We start from the raw sequence: 17,481 nt of genomic DNA on the forward strand, positions 1-17,481 counted from the left end.
ATTTCTAGAAAGTAATTTATTATATTTTAGCAGAATAATAGTCGTTGCCAAACCGTCAGATAGAATTTTAAATCATTGTAATAAAATTCTAAATTAATCTTCTAGAGTGGACAATAAACATCCAATAGTATACGACAAAATTTTATGTTAGGTCATACATATTGTAGAAAGTTTATATTCTTTGACATTTGTAGATATTTTGATCAACTAACTTTATTGTATAAAATAAAAAACGCTAAAGGGCAAAACTCTACTCGTGCTATTTTATATAATAATGACTACAATATCTGCACATCGTTTTGAAAACATTTATTGTATATTACATCAGGCCGGAAAAGCATATTAACCCGGTGCCATGACGCTGGGTCATAATGACCCGAGACGTTTTTTAAAACGAACATATATTTTGTTTACCCGGGTTATGTGGTTTAAAAGCGTTTGAGTAGCTGAAGCGATGCCTCCCCGCTACCCGCCCCGATGGTTCGTCAGTGCGACGCGCCGCCCGCGCAACGAGCAACTCGTGCGTCAAGTCCAATCGGGTATGTTTGAACCCAGCGTCATTGTAAATGTAATATTTTCGTGACATACTTTTATTTTCTATTTAGTGATTTTATATTTATTTTTTGTGTTCTTTAATAGGTTTTTGAAGAAAATGGCACTGACAAATGATCCGCGGAGAATATTGGAAATATTGGAAGAGTCAGATGAAGACCAATCAAATTCTACTTCGGACGCCGAGGTTGAAGACCATTTATCGGAACGAAGTAACGATAGCGGCACCGAACAACAAGTTAGTGATTCTGATGCGGACTCTGATTCATCAAGCAATTTGGACCTTTTGAGATTACAAAGTCAACAAAATCGGCATGTGTTCAAAGGAAGAGATGGAACTTTGTGGCAAAAAACACCAGCACGATCAAACGTACGTACCAGATCAGAAAATATTATATCCGATTTACCTGGTGTTAGATCCGTTGCTCGTAATGCAAAAACTATATTTGAGTCCTGGAGCTTATTCATAACGGATGATATATTGAATACGATTCAAACCTGTACTAATTTACACATTCAAGAGAGGAGAGCATTGTGTGCCGATTTGAGCAAACATAGATATATGGAAGAAATAGAAATTAGTGAACTGAAAGCATTCATAGGCCTTCTATATATTGCCGGATTTTACCGTTCAAACAAACAAAAATTTGAGTGATTTATGGCAAGTAGATGGTACAGGCGTAGAAATCTTCAGGCTCACCATGTCAATCCAGCGATTTTACTTTATACAAAGCTGCCTACGTTTTGATGACAAATCTACACGTGCTGAAAGACAACATTCGATAATTTAGCGCCGATAAGGAATATTTTCGAGATGTTTGTACAGCAGTGTCAAAAAATGTATTCGCCAGGCGAAAACTGCACCATTGATGAGATGTTGGTTGCATTTCGAGGACGTTGCAAATTCCGGCAGTATATTCCATCTAAACCTGCCAAATACGGAATTAAAATATTTGCCTTAGTAGATGCATCAACATATTATGTGACCAATTTAGAAATATATAGCGGAAAGCAGCCAAGTGGCCCATACTCACTCAGCAACAAACCTTTTGACGTTGTAAATCGCGTCGTCTTGCCCGTTTCTAAAAGCCATCGTAACATAACATTCGACAATTGGTTCACGAGTTATGAATTAGTATCTCACCTCCTAACGGAACATAAACTTACAGCAGTTGGAACCTTACGCAAAAACAAACGGCAGATTCCACCTCAATTCATTACAACACGTGGAAAATGTCCAGGATCATCTACCTTTGGACATCAAAAGGACATAACTCTAGTCTCCTACATTCCAAAGAAAAATAAAGTTGTCTTATTGATGTCCAGTCTACATCATGACGAAAAATTGATGAGTCTACAGGTGACAAAAGGAAACCAGACATCATATCCTTTTACAACAATCACACCAAGAGTGGAGTGGATGTAGTGGACAATCTTTCTGCGTCATACAACGTGAGTAGAAACACAAAACGATGGCCATTGACTATCTTTTTTGCAATGCTAAATATATCGGAAATAAACGCAAACATAATATACCGGGCTAATAATGATGATACACGCATGAAAAGAAGACATTTCCTAAAAAATCTGGGACTCGCCATGGTGCAGAACATTTACAAGTGCGACGAGCTCGAGTGAATTTACCACGTCAACTGCGCAAAAGAATCGCACAATTCACAGGTGAAACCACAGATGAACCACCTCGAAAGATTCTAGGCGTTCGCAAGAGATGCCAAATATGTCCGTCCAAAAAGATAAGAAGACAAGTCATACCTGTCATGAATGTCAAATTTATATATGCCCTGATCATTTTATTACCTACTGCAATAATTGTAGTAGTTCGATGTCAGTAAATGAGGAAATAGAAGACTGATTGGCATTTATAATTAAAAATAACTTAATTTGATCTCTTTTTTAGTATTATAAGATGTTTGTTACCAATGATTATTAACATTACTTAAACCAAAACTTATAATTAACATATGTTGTTTGTTCAAAGTTGATTTTGCATGTCTTGTTAAGTATGTCAATAAAAGTTTAATTATTATATATTAGTTTTATTTATTTATTTTTATGCAGAAAATACCTTTATTTAGTAAACATTAATTACAATTTAGTAAAAGTATATATTTTTTTATTATATCCTCAATAAAACGTCGGGTCCAAATGACCCAACGTCATCGTTCTTGCAATTTTTTTCGCGTCATTGGCGCCGGGTTAAAAGTTTGAAAAGTTGCGCGCCCCATATTTTTTTCAATCATTATTCATCTAAGTAAATTAATTCAAAATTCCATTTCATTTAAATAGCCAATTATAAAACTTTTAAAAATATCTGCACGTAACTTGCATTGAATAAGCAGAATAATGACCAAAAATGTTTGATACTTTAATAAAAATTAAACTTGACTCAAATTTATGAAATGAATTCAAAGTTTGCGTATGAAAAGTTGTTAAGAACTTTTCTCATATTCAAATCGGCAAAGAATACAAAATGAGATTTTTATTTTTAGAACACGTTTCGACAATATAAAAATATAAGAGGATAACAAATCATTATGATACTAAAAGTGCGATATTAAATTTTAGACTGCAATATCACATTTCAATTAATGATTAAGATTATTAGTAATTTTATGAAAATCAAATTTCCATTTTTGATGCCAAATAATTCCAATGACTCGAAACGTCGACAAAATATATAATGAGAAAATCTGATTATCTGGCAATTTTTTTAGGAAGTCAATTATAAACTTGCTACTTGCAGAATCAACCAATTTGTTATCAGTTTTCAGATAATGCACTACTTATAATTATTTATTCATTAATGGGATTATAATTGTCCCATTTATTAAAGAAGTTTTCTATTGTGTAGGATTTATTATATATTTATTAGATGAATGAAAACAAGTATTTAATTAAAAGTTTTAAAATGTATATTCGAAATAGATATTTCAATCAATACATGTTGTGTACAGACTTGATTGAATGGTGTAAGTAATCCATAATAAATAACCGCCAGATTAAAAAAGTGATGGATGAGGTATATTAATTTCAAGATACGAGTTGATATTGGATGACACACATACACATATAATAGAAAATAAAACACACACATATATGAATAATACTGATCAACACGATTTTCCAACTGATATTTCCTGAATGGTTTTTGAGTATTCAAAATCAATTTTGCTGAAATCGTTAATTAAAAAAATAATACAGGAAATAGCTCGAACGCAAAACTAATCGACATGAGGTATATATTCATTATAGTTTTACAGCAATTTTTAATTTTCGAGAAAATGAAAACTCTGGTTCACTTCAATCAGGGACATGAAAAAATCAATAGAAGTTATGCAAAAAAGTATAAAAAAAATCCAAAGGTTTTAGAGAAAATTTTAAGAGGTTCTGTGTAAAATAGATAATTAAATCTATAAGTGAAAAGGTATTGCAAAAAGTCTGTTTAAAATTAACTGGACATGTTTAACTAAAAACAATTTAACAGATTAGGTAATACAGTATTAAAATTAAAGAATCTTATTTTTATCAATTTGAAAAATATTAAAAACCTTGAACAGATTAAGAAGACAAAACAGAAAATGCAAATATTTGGCGACCTAAACGAGAAGTAAAATTGAGAGGAGTTCCAAGTTAAACAATGAAATCCTTGAATAAGTATTCCCGAAAAAAAAACTTGAGAAAAGTTTAGTACAAACAAGAATTTGTTTTTATTAGTTTATTGTGGATATGTTTGCACATCATCCTCTGTGATTAGAACCTGTCTTCTTTATAATAGCTAATATTAGCCCAAAATTTTATATTATTAAATTGATTGAGATTTTATATTTTATTCTCTATCGCAAAGACAATATTTGACAATAGGAAATCCACGTTGAAGTTTTCTGAATTATTATAAATTGAGGGAAATACGTATTGCTCTCTAAAAAACATGCCAAAATTAATATAGAAACTGAAATTGAAAAACCAATAATATTTCGATTTTTTACAACTCACAATAATTTATCATTTAATAATTAATGATCAGTATTTTTAAGATATTGTACACACTAGGCATTTGAAAAGAAAAAATGCTATAAAATGCAAATTCAGCGAAAAAATTCTTTGCTATAAAAAGCAAATTCTGTAAAAATATTCTAGATCATTAATACTTTGTAGACAAATTTCTTATATAATTTAAACACATGACAAACAATTTAATCACATTTTATATGACTTAAACAAATTTATTATCCACGCTTTATTAAATACATACTCCAAATTTCCCGAATAATTCAACAAATGCTTAGTGTGAAACTTTTCAGATACATATATATTAATTCTGTTGCAAAGTTGAAAGGAACATTCCGTAACATCATTCTGAAATATTATGATTAAATTTCACATTATTAAGGGGAAATGTTCGTCGTATATTCATTAAATGCGCCATCGAGGACTTTGTCGCTTTCGATAATGTTCTCAATTACTGCCCACTCCCAATCTCAATCTATTTCTATAGGTGAAACTGAGGTGATGAGGAATTAAATATAAGTGATATCCTGATATCTTAGCTATGAATTATTTAGTTTATGATTTCAAATAAAGAATGACGCATTTTTACGCCGGCAATTACTAGATTCACCATAAAAATAACGTCAATAGCTTCTGGTTTTGGGACATAAAATGACGTATTACTACATCTATTACGTCAGCAAGTACTGATTTGAATTTATATTAACCGCTAATTACCAAGAATTTTGAAGAAGAATGTTTATTAATGTAATTAAAATTTACAAATTGACTGAATTAAAAATAATTATGAACTAGATATATAAAAACTCTTCAGCTTTCGTTTATATAAAACTATTCGACAAGCATTTCCACTAAATAATTAATATAATTTTTAAAATTGCTCCAAGATTTTCTGATAAAGTTATAATTAAATGTTTGAGTTGGTACGTCTAGAAAGAAGATTTTATGTTCAAAAGATAAAAATCTTCCAGAAGTTAAAAAACTTTATAATATTTATATTTAAACTTATTTAATTTATTTAATAAATGGATGTAATGAATTAAAGATTGTTTCTAATTGAATTTCTTCACGATGGCTACTCTACTCATTAATTTAAATCATTATTTCAGTTTCTGAAGAAACATACATAATTTTCCAGGTGAATTTGAAAATATTTTAATATTGAAAAATGTTAATTTTGTGCAGATTTTAAAAGTGAATAATTAATTTAAAATTGTGGGACTATATTATTTACCTCAATTTTCAGTTGTGTTGAAATTATCCACCAATATTAACGAAGAGTATTTTTCCTGGATATTTATGTAAATCTATAAATATTTTTCAAACATTTTCTATCGAGCTACAACTCGACTCTTGTTTAGTACTTTCATTCGTGTAATTTGGGCCTTAATAATTAATACTTAAAAAATATTTAATTAGATTAAAATTTTAATGATTCAAGAAACTTATTTTACAATTTAATGCATGCTAATAGTGCATTTCATCAAAATTTATATTTAGGACATTTATCTTTCGCTCGACATATAAAAAATTGTGTAAGATTATAAATATAATTAATCATATCTTCTCCAATGATTGTCCATACAATATCAATTTTTCTTATAAAAAGTAGAACGTTAGAGCACAGAACGTTATATTAGCCAAAGAACACAGATCTCCCCTATATTCTTTGGGTCATTATCTAATATAAGTCAATATTCTTTCTTTGAGTCATAGATTGGTAATTGATACATTTGCGTTTCAACTAACAATCTTGGCATATATCGATTGGAAATTTTGTGGTATTGGTAAAGTAACCAATTAGTAAAAAGATCCATTTTGGAAAATTGTAAGATAATATGATAACGGAAATAATTAAGGCTTTGATAACTATAAAATTGGCTTGGAATGCTTAAAATAGTAGTAAGCTATAGAAATTACTATAAAAAACTATGTATACTCACTTTTAATGGTCCTACAAACATAGGAGTCATAACAATCCATTATCTTTCGTTTCCATTGAATTAAATATATATTAATTCATATGATTATATATATAAATAAAAAAAAATATTATATATATATAAATAAAAAAAAATATTATATATATATAAATAAAAAAAAATATCAGGTTCCACCGAGATTTGAACTCGGATCGCTGGATTCAAAGTCCAGAGTGCTAACCATTACACCATGGAACCGCTATAGGTGTTGGCACTACCTATACGGATCGCGTCTTTGAGATTAATTTATCCTGATGGCAGAGTTAAATATAGAACTTTTGAGACAATATTTTAGTCACTTTAAACGTTTGCTGAGAGAAAAGAGATCATAAGTGTTTATTCATATGATTTTCAAAATTGATAGATCCACCAGAAAATATAAATTATAACGCATAATTTTTATAATATAAATGTTATTTATTTTCTTCTATTCTGATGTAACCATTTTCATTCTTTTTTATTATATAATTTTAGTAAAATGTACCTCAATGCTTGTCCCATTCTATTTTTGATATATTTTTAATAGAAAGCTATTCAATTATAATCCCATTCTATTTTTTATAATTTGTAGTAGGAAGCAACCCAATGGTTGTCTTATTCTATGTTTATTATATTTTTAGCAGAAGCCATTTTAATGGTTGTACTATTCTAATTTTGATGATAATTTGACTTTTAATTGGCAGCCGGTGCCATCGGCTGCTTGATGTCCAATGGCCAAATTTGAAAGGTCAAAGCTTCGTCCACTAAAACACGGGCAAGCTCTTCTATCAGCGTTATGATAAAAAAAATGTAAAACCCCAATTTACTATTATATCTAATTAGTGAATTTTTATAACTTACAACAACAAGTGTAAGTGAAATCAATCATATTTACACGAGTTCATTGAGTTTAATCATCACAAGGTACATTTTTCTAAATAATGAGGATGCATTATAAGTCGTACTGGGATCAAATCCTGGTATTGTCAAAGTTGATATACTTGGAAAATGCTAAGAAACTCAAAAAATATAATGTCAAAAATGTTGTAAGTAGCAAAATGCTAGAGAAATAAAGCCAACAAAAAGTGAACAAAAATCTATTAAAAATGCTGTTACATAAAGCTAGCCCAGGCCGAACCCTCATAAACATTTTGCAAAGGTCACAGAATATGATTCTTAAAACATATTAGAGGCACCCAAGTACGTCCCAAATTGACTGATCTGCCAAGACTCCGACATGTATACTGTAACAGAAGAAAACCTTCTGAATCAGCTTGCGAAGGGTTTGCTTTTTATAAAAACAGCTGAAAGACCTAAAAGATTAAATTTAGCATAATCAATATGTAATTTAGAATTTTTATTATTTTTTCTGTATGTGTTTTCCATTTAGGGGCCGATTCTGCTGTAAAATAGACCAATGTAACGTTATGTTACGTTTCTCATACAAAAGGTACTAATACTGTCAACATGCCATGGATTCGCTGTGCGATTAGGCGTTGTATACATAAGATGTAACTTTACTCATATGTTATTATACCAAATCTTTTACCAAAAATAAATTACCAAAGTTTTTTAGGTTAGGTTTTCTATCTAAAACGTCTGATTACACAGCAACCATATAGAATTTTGACAGTATTTGGTACCATTTTGTATGAGAAGTGCTACGTAACAAAGCCCTTACGTCACATTGATCTTAAAAGTCACCTTGGTTCTACGACACATTGGTCTATTTTACGGTAGAACCAGTCCCATATTTTTAACTTCCTGTAGGGTAAGTTATAGTAATTGCAAAAATCGAAAATGAACATTTTTGCATGTCTTTACATTAAAAAAATGGATGTATGTATGAATGTGTGTGTATCAATGTATATAGGGAAGCGCCCTATTTGAATGATTCAAAAAACATTTTACTTGTTCAAATTAAAAATGACTACTTCTGATTTTTAGCATTTTAAAATATCATTCAACACATTAGCCAATAAAGTTACTAAATGCTTTTCTAGGCAGCTTGTAATTATATGGGAATAAAAAAACCCTGTAAATTCCGTAATATTTTACCCTTGGTCTGATGTTACTACCATTTATAATCTAAATACCACCGTTAAACTATCATCAATGAATCCTCTATATCTATATCTATATAACTACCGATAGTTGAATATCTATGGAAAGGCGCCTCTGGGCAGGCGCGCGGCTAACTTCCCATCAAAACATTCGCGTACTATGGCAAGTGTGCGCCAGTCATTTATCCGCTTTGGAAAGGACAAGCACACCTCAGTACGATGATAATATTTACATCACGTGTTCGATAATTGAAACACATTGGTAATCGGAATTTTAAATCCATTTTTAATTGAAAATTTTATGTTTTTCCGAGTGATAAATATTTATACACATATGGTAAAAAAATTAGTAAGAATATAAAACAGTTTTGATAGTGATTTTACTGGAACAATATATTATAAATATAAAAGACTTTGTTACAAATTGTGTTTTCTATGCCATGTTAGAAAGACTTTCTGTTCTTTATTAAATTGTTTATAGTTGTTTGTAAATGTGTTAACAATATCAATCTGTTCGGGATTTGAACAAGATATAAGGTAAGTTATTATTATTATTATTATTATTATTATTATTAATAATATTATTATTATTATTATTATTATATATATATAATATTTATATAATCAAATTGTTTAACGCTTTGTGTTAGCTGAAGTTTATCAAACAAAATTTCTGTTATTATTATATTTTTAACTTCTCGTAGGGTAAGTTATTGTAATCGTCCAAAAAGCGAAATTGAAAATTTTCACATTTCTCAATGTTTTGAAGGTTTCGGAACATTTTGGCATACCCCAGAAAAAATGAATGTGTGTGTGTATGTATATATGTATGGATACAATTTTTTGTCAACGTTTTCGGGCGCAAGGATCAACCGATTTGAATGGGTCAAAAAACATTCGGTTCCTATTGATAGGGAGATGTGCTGATTAGTTTTTGGCAAAGGCAGGTCCAGCAGATTAGGAGATAAAGAGCAAAGAGTGCAGAAAATAGAAATCGAGTTTATGAGAGAACGGAGTATCCGATTTGAATGTTCAAAAAAACATTCAATTAGTAAGTGGGAGAAGTGTTTATTAGTTTTTGGCGAAGGTAGGCTCAGCCATTTCGAAGATACGGAGCTAAATGTGTAAAAAATGACAGTTTCTGAGAGAACTAAGCGTCCGATTTAGATGATTCAAAGAACCTTCTGCTTGTCTTTCCAAAATAATTGATTTTGGAAAAAAAAAATTATTTCAACTTTGTTTTTCAATTTTTTTTTCAAAACAATTTTTTTGTATATACAAAATAATTTAGATTTTATTTTTAATTCTGACTATAGTTCTAATATACTTTGAACAAATAATTTCAACTGTGCAATTCAGTTTATATAATTCTTATAAATATTAGACAATGTTACAATATTAATAATAATCTATTTGAAAACATTCAGTATTCCTCGAACATTTCGTTACGGTACAAGAAGTTCTAGCAATTTGCCTTAAGGCACGATGCCATACACCCCACTAGTTTTTTTTAAGTTAATTATTAACTGAATGAATTTGTTTAAACATATTAAAATAACATCGTGGGAAATAATATCATGTTTGTATATTTCTGATAATTGACTCCTGGTTTTTAATATCCAATTATTGCATATCGCTTTTTTACCACAGATAACTTCTATTAATTTTTTAACTATTTATGTTATTATTTTTTACTTGTGGTACTTCTATTTATTGCTTCATTTTTATTTCAAATAATCCAAATTAATGGTTTTTGGAAAAACCAGTTTGCAATGTAGTTTCAATGTGCTGATTTATTATTTATATGCAAATATTTGTGCCTCGCACTATTTCTGAAGTGCGATTGCATAAAATAAATCAACATTAAATTATTTTGGAATCATATATATGCACTTCATTATACAAAATGAAGATATTTATATTAGATTAATATTAGAAGAAAGACATACACCAGCAATTGATCCTTAAAAAAATGTTTTTTTAAAATACATTGAAATTTTTTTTTCTTACTACTCGTATATTCTAATCTACTCAAATAACACCTCATATAAGAATATATTAAACTTTGAAATGCTGTATAATGCACTTTAGTAGCGAAAAGTCGATTCAACGAATTTTTTTTAGTGAAATATTTGATTTTATATCAAAACATAACAATTAAGAATTAATATTGCATTACAATTGATTCTATTTCTTTCTATTTTACAATTATAATTTTTGCATTATTATTACCAATAATTATCTTACTTTCTATTTTATTCTTTCATTCATAAATTAATAAAAATTAGTGAATAAAAATTAGTTATATTTTTTTATTTTCATTACTTCTCAATTATAAGATCTCACTTAGCTAAGATTGCAACTCCTCGAGTCAATTGCTAATTTTTTATTCGTTCTCAAGTTTCAATATTGGACAGTTATTTTCATTTTTCTTAAATGAAATTTTATTCTTAATTAAACAATTTATTTTCCTAAAAAGAAACGGTTTGCTCATCTCGTCATTAATTCGTTATACTCAATATACGTCTACACTTCATTATTATATGGATTTTATCTGTTCAGCTAATTTGATAATTTTAATTGTCAGTAAAAAAAAAATGTATGTAAATAATGAGATAATGTCAATGAAGAACAACTTAATAGTTGGTTTGATAAACAAATTATTATTATTCAGTACATAAATAATTATATCATGAATCTAAAATTTATATTTGGTTCTCATAAAGAATCAACGTTGACTTATCATATATTACATCAAGTGGTTATTTTCTTTTCGACCTTCTGTAGTAATGTTCTGTTAATATAAATTTTCATAAAGCAAGGTTTCCTTTATATCAACAATTTTTGCGTCCTCTATCATTTACCTATCAACGTCAACGAAAAATTCAAATATTTTGCTAAACATGTCCCATTAGTCATGATCATCAAACAAAATGAGCACACTAATGATGCCATAAATAAAGTAAACAGTGGCGAATATAATTCAAGCTGCGGTCATAAACTTATTATTAAATTTAAAGTCTCGAAATATTTATTACAGAAACAAGCGACTCGTTCTCAGAACATTCCATCAACCTCATGCAAGGTGAGGATTATTTTTAGTCAAAATACACAATAGGATAAGGGCTGGCCAATTATTTTACTCATTGTAAATTTCAATGGTTTTGCTCAATTAAACTCGTTATTAATTTTTCCAATATCATATAGTGCTATTGCACTATTGCTTGATACCAGGCTGTCTGAGGCCTGGAAGTAGTAGTAGTAGTCCGGGGTAGTAGGTATCCAATCTTAATGGAAAGCCAAGGCTTCAACCTTTAACTTATTCATATAGAAACCAATACCATAAAAGTTAAGTTAGAATGTATTTTTCACGAAAAAAATTCATATTTTTTTGAACTCTTGGAACTAAGTTTACAAAAATAGCAAAACATTTTAAAAATAAATGCTTTCGCATCATTAATCGTCTTTCAAGCAATACATTTTCTATTAATTTGAATTTAGAACAAACATGATTTCCCTAATGTTAAGGCAACGTTTAGATGATTTTTTACACAAATGTTATCAATATAACTTAGTTTAATTAAAATGTTTTAACAGAAAGTACAAAAGTATGTTCAATTCTTAACTATAAAGTTACAAAAGAGTTTATCAATTTTTACTAAAATTGGAATAATTTAAAAAATGGGAAAATGGGAGTTCACATGTGTGATTATGTGTTTATAGGAATTCTTTACATGCTAAAATTTTTAGAAGATTTGGAACAATTTTGGTTTATGAATTGATTTACCAGCAAAATTTTCTATGCAGATATTATGGATGTTTTAAATTTTATGAGTGAGTTTTGGAATATGAAAATGTTCATAAATATATATTGAGAGCTTTTAGTAAGAGCAGTTTGGGTAGTTTTAAAAAGCAGTACAAAAATGGTAAATATAATATAATATAATAATATAATAGTACTAATATAAAGTTGACCTACAAACCCACATATGACAAGTAGTAGAAAGTCATTAAAATTACTGAATGTTGTATAAGAACGACAGATTCTAATTCGCAAATGTAAATAAAAAAAAAATAAAAAAAATAATAGAAAGTATTTGTCACGAAAAGAATTCATACTTTTTTAAAGGTTTCGAACTAAGTTTGCATAAATAAATAACAAATAATTGATAAATAAATGCTTTAGAACCATAAATCCTCTTTCATGCTGTACATTTTCTATCAACTTAAATTTAGAACAAAAATTACATAAAATTTCCTAATTTTAAGTTAACATTTAGATTAATTTTTACACAAATGCTATCAATATAATTCAGTTCAATTAGAATTTTTTAACAAAAAGTATCATAGTGTATGCAAAAAGTATGTATCTATAAAAACTTAACTACGATGTACACAAAGATTCAATCTTTACCAAAATGAGAAAAATTGGAGTTCACATATATGTGATTATATATTTCATTTTAAATACTAAAATAATTAGTATTAACCATTTTGGTCCAGATGTTGAGAGAAATAAAAAAATATACTCCAACGAAAAGTTATAAATTTATATGGATATTATTATTTTTAGCGAAAATTGACGAATTATAATGATATTTCTATATTTATACTGCTCATCAAGAAAAGCTCAGGAAGTTTAAATAAGCTGTCATGCGAAACAATGGATTAAAAAAGAGATGAAGCTTTTTTATATAAAAAATGACAGTCTTCATAATATCCCAATGATATTATCTTTGATGAATATTTGTGTTATGCTTTTTTAGGAGGGGAAAAAAAGTTGCTAAATGAACATTCATAATGATTTATACAACAATGTGATTGTGAACTTTACTAGCTATTTAAATTATTTTGGGAAAAGTATAGAGGCGAGATTTTTAGGCATAACTTGTTAAAACTCTTATCCACTTATCGAACCTATCCTAATTGATAGGATATTGATTTTTTTTATATTTTCATTCAATTATAACAGCCTAGAAGACATTCAGTAATTATGGATATTAAAATAAATTTGAATTTTTAATAGAACAAATTATATCTAATCTAAATTAAATCTAAAAAAAAAATATAAATTCTGAAACCAATATTTTATTGCTCTGAATTAAACCGCCATAATATGAATATACCTTTCATCAATTAGTTTGTTTTTACAAGAGCTAAAATCAAATAAATATTTCTGCGTCATATGAGATATGGTTTATATAAAGCTTGTTATGGTTTAAACTAGTTACTACAACTAGAAATACTAAGTTCTTTAATTTTTTTTGTATCACGAGAAGAGTAAGCTTTGGATTCATAAATTAATTCGCAGGTTTTGATGCAATTAATATTAGTATATAAAGTAAATTTATTACCTAAATTGATTCAAACTTAAATTATATTTTAAATATGAATATTATAAAGAATTTATAATTTATTTTTACAAATGAATTTATTTTGGCTTAGCATTACTGTCTAAGCAACTTTGATATAGGACAAAACTATATTTAATTTGAAATTCAATTTACATTTTAAATATAATAAACGTTACAAGGATAGTTAAATATATTTTTCGTAGCTATATGGATATTGCAGAATCATATAAAATATATAACAAAATTTTACAAACGAGTTTATTTCGATTGTGCTTTTAAAAGTACGATAAAATGTTGTACTCACATATTTTAATTTATATTATAAAAATATAATTAAAATGCACTTAGTCAGTTTCATCTACAATTATTTTCAGATAAAAGCAAAAAACCTATAGTTTAGGAATGCTATAATTGTGTAATATACTGGTGTAATTGAAATATTTCAAAAAATATAAAAAATATTTTGAAAAATAAGCCTAGTTAGTTGTTTTGAATAGACATCAATGATACAATTAATTTTGACTCACGATAAACAAGTCTTTATGGATTTAGAAATCTTTTTATTCGATTAATTAAAGATATCAGAACAAATACCATTGGATATTTTTTACACAAAGTTACATTGCTAAAATTATTGATTTAATTTGTTTTTGAAAAATATTTTTAAAATAGATTATCCATTACAATTCACACGTATACGTTTTGTTTGCATTTCTGTCTGTTCCATACAGGTGTTTAAACAAGATATAAAAGTTTAGTAAAATCTTGATAATATACTGTAAATATAAGGTATTATAAACTCTAAAAATGTGATTTTGTTTTGAATTCCCAATTCTTTATTTTTTACAACGATTCATGTTTAAATTTGGTTTTTTAATCCTAACGTTACTTCAGATAAAGGACAAAAAAGTTGAACTACAAAAATAAAAATCTATTTTTTTTGAAGATTAATGATTAGAGCATTTATGAACCAACTACTGGTTAGTGGTAGCTGCAATTTTTTCTGATAATTATAAACATTTATAATTTTCATTGAATTCTTCAATATTTCAATTCATATAGGAACCGATTATTTTAAAAGAATCCTTTCAATACTTTTGGAAACCAAACATTTTATAAGAGTCTTCGTAATGGATTATTTGTAGTATCTGCCAGCCCTACGTTTACAATGTGATGTTTATATACTTTATATATATTTTGAAATGGCGTTTAAACATGTGCATGCTATTATATATATATATATATATATATATATATATATATATATATATGTATATACACATATGTCTTGATCTACACATATAAAATTTCTTTGTAAATATTTAAATATAGACGACATTGAATTGTTTTCCAATCGGAACTAACAAGATTGATAGCGCATCTGTCGTGATTTTTATTTTTATAGTTAGACGAATACTCACATGAAACTTTTTCAATTCGAAACTGTGTCCAAAGTGAATTAGAATTTCGTGTCTTTCAGAACTTCTGCAGAACCTTTGAACCTTTACGAGATAAACATTAGTATAGTATATCTTGTTTTAAAACTTATTCTCTATATAAATATTTCACCTAATAAAATCATAACAAATCTCATTCAAGTTAAAAGAAATGATTCAGATGTATATAGAATTCTTTTTTATACATTCAAATAAATTAATAGAATCGTTTGTGAATATGTGATTTAAGCTATAGGAGTTCAATCAGAGGTTTCACGTAGATACTTTGACGTCAAGCAGCAGTGACATTGGTTTTTACTTGTAAATATGGATAAAAATAAGTTTTCAAGTAAAATAGTTTTTGACCAAAATTGTTCCGTTAATAATATAGAAATTGTAATAATAAAATGCATCACGTAGAGATGAGGCAACAGTTTGGGTACCTAAAAACTAACTCCATTCATCATAACAACTTAGGGGGCGTTCATTAATTTTGTGAGATTTTTAGGGGGAGGAAGCGGTTTGACATAAAGTCACGAAAAATCATGTGGGGGAGGGAGGGGTCTAGTAAGATATCACGTGTATTTATTTTTTACCGAAATTTCCAAAAAAATAAATTGAAAAAAAACATTTTTTTTCATAAATTCGAAAAATTTGTTAAAAAAATTGTACATACCTCACGTGATATTTGGTTGGGGGGGGGGTAATTTTAAATATCTAAAATGTTACCAAGAGAAAGGGGGGGTTTCCAAAAATTCCTAAAATTCCTTAAAAATCAAATGATTAATGAACGCTTCCTTATAGGACTTCAAACTCTTGAACTTCCCATGCTATGATCTGATCATGTCCTTAATAATTTGAAATATTTTGGAATAATTTGACTTAAATAATTCGAAAGTCACTCAAGTAGATTATTTTTTTAGAGTATCGTGATCAGAACAGAAAATAAGTAAGTGTCTAATCATGTGTAAAGATTCATCCCACGCATACATCTTTGTTACTTCTACAAAAATTCTCAGAAGATCTTTAAAGTATGGTTATAGTAATTGTTGTTACTATTACTGTTATAGTGATTTCGACGACCTGTTCAACAAAAAGCTCATTATGATGTTGATACCAGTGAGGCTCATATATATATATATATATATATATATATATATATATATTTGAATAAATGCTTAAAGCAAGATGTATGAGTGCCAACACGTGTTGATTTTATGCCATGAGTAGCAGTGATTGCAAAGACTGATATTAAGGCAATCTTGAATTGTGCCGTGTCGTTTCGTATTAAACCTAATCAGCGTGAATTACTCATAAAAATAACTTTCTGAGCGAAAAGCGAAATATGAGACGGAAGTCGAATGATGCACGAAAAGACCTTATTTTTACGACGTAATACACGAACATAAACTTTACTTTTTCCATGAAATTCAGGAAGATTTAATTGTCCATAATATCTATTCTATTGATGTTTCCAACATGTTTTTATCGATATTTATTTTGGTATTGGTAATTTTTACAAAAATCAATAATTTTTGATATGAGCTTCTTTGTGGCTTAGTGGTTGGAGCTTTACCCTTCAAATCAGAACGCCCCCGATCTTATAAGTGAAAATGTTCAGTTTTTAAGTATCTATTCTATGCCATGAATGAATCAATTAATTATTTTTCAAAAGATTAGTAATTGTGATTTGATTTTTTACATTGGCTTCACCGTGACTTAGTGGTCAAAGCATTCACCATCAGAAGGTTCCTGGTTCGATACGTTGAAAATATAGATGAAAATAAGCTTCCAAATAGCAATTCACTGTCATTAATAAACCTTGGTGGTGGTACAGAAATTGTAGTAATAAATTTTATAAACGGAAAAACGGCAACTCCCAAGTTGCCTTAAAGTTCTCCTAAAGTTGTCTGATAATAATTTTGCAAAAAATTAATAATTGTGATTTAATTTCTTACATTGGCTTCATCGTGATTGACTGGTCAAAGCTCTCACTTTTCAATCAGAAGGTACCTGGAACGAAAAATCGTTGCAATCAGAAGGTTCCTCACCTTTCAATCAGAAGGATCCTGGATCATTGAAAATG

General features: G+C 28.2%; 1 non-coding gene and 1 pseudogene across 1 annotated transcript; one reads left to right on the top strand and one right to left on the bottom strand.

Moving 5' to 3' along the window:
• Positions 1 to 1,366: 1,366 nt before the first annotated feature.
• Positions 1,367 to 2,190, top strand: LOC113373774 (annotated as a pseudogene).
• Positions 2,191 to 6,689: 4,499 nt separating this feature from the next.
• Trnaq-uug lies at positions 6,690 to 6,761 on the bottom strand. Its single transcript has one exon. It is a non-coding gene; the product is annotated as a tRNA-Gln (tRNA).
• Positions 6,762 to 17,481: the final 10,720 nt, after the last annotated feature.

Source organism: Ctenocephalides felis, unplaced genomic scaffold (assembly GCF_003426905.1).
Source record: "Ctenocephalides felis isolate EL2017-DRISC unplaced genomic scaffold, ASM342690v1 CF-g0.4_SCAFFOLD_01604, whole genome shotgun sequence".
Taxonomy (NCBI): Eukaryota; Metazoa; Arthropoda; class Insecta; order Siphonaptera; family Pulicidae; genus Ctenocephalides; species Ctenocephalides felis.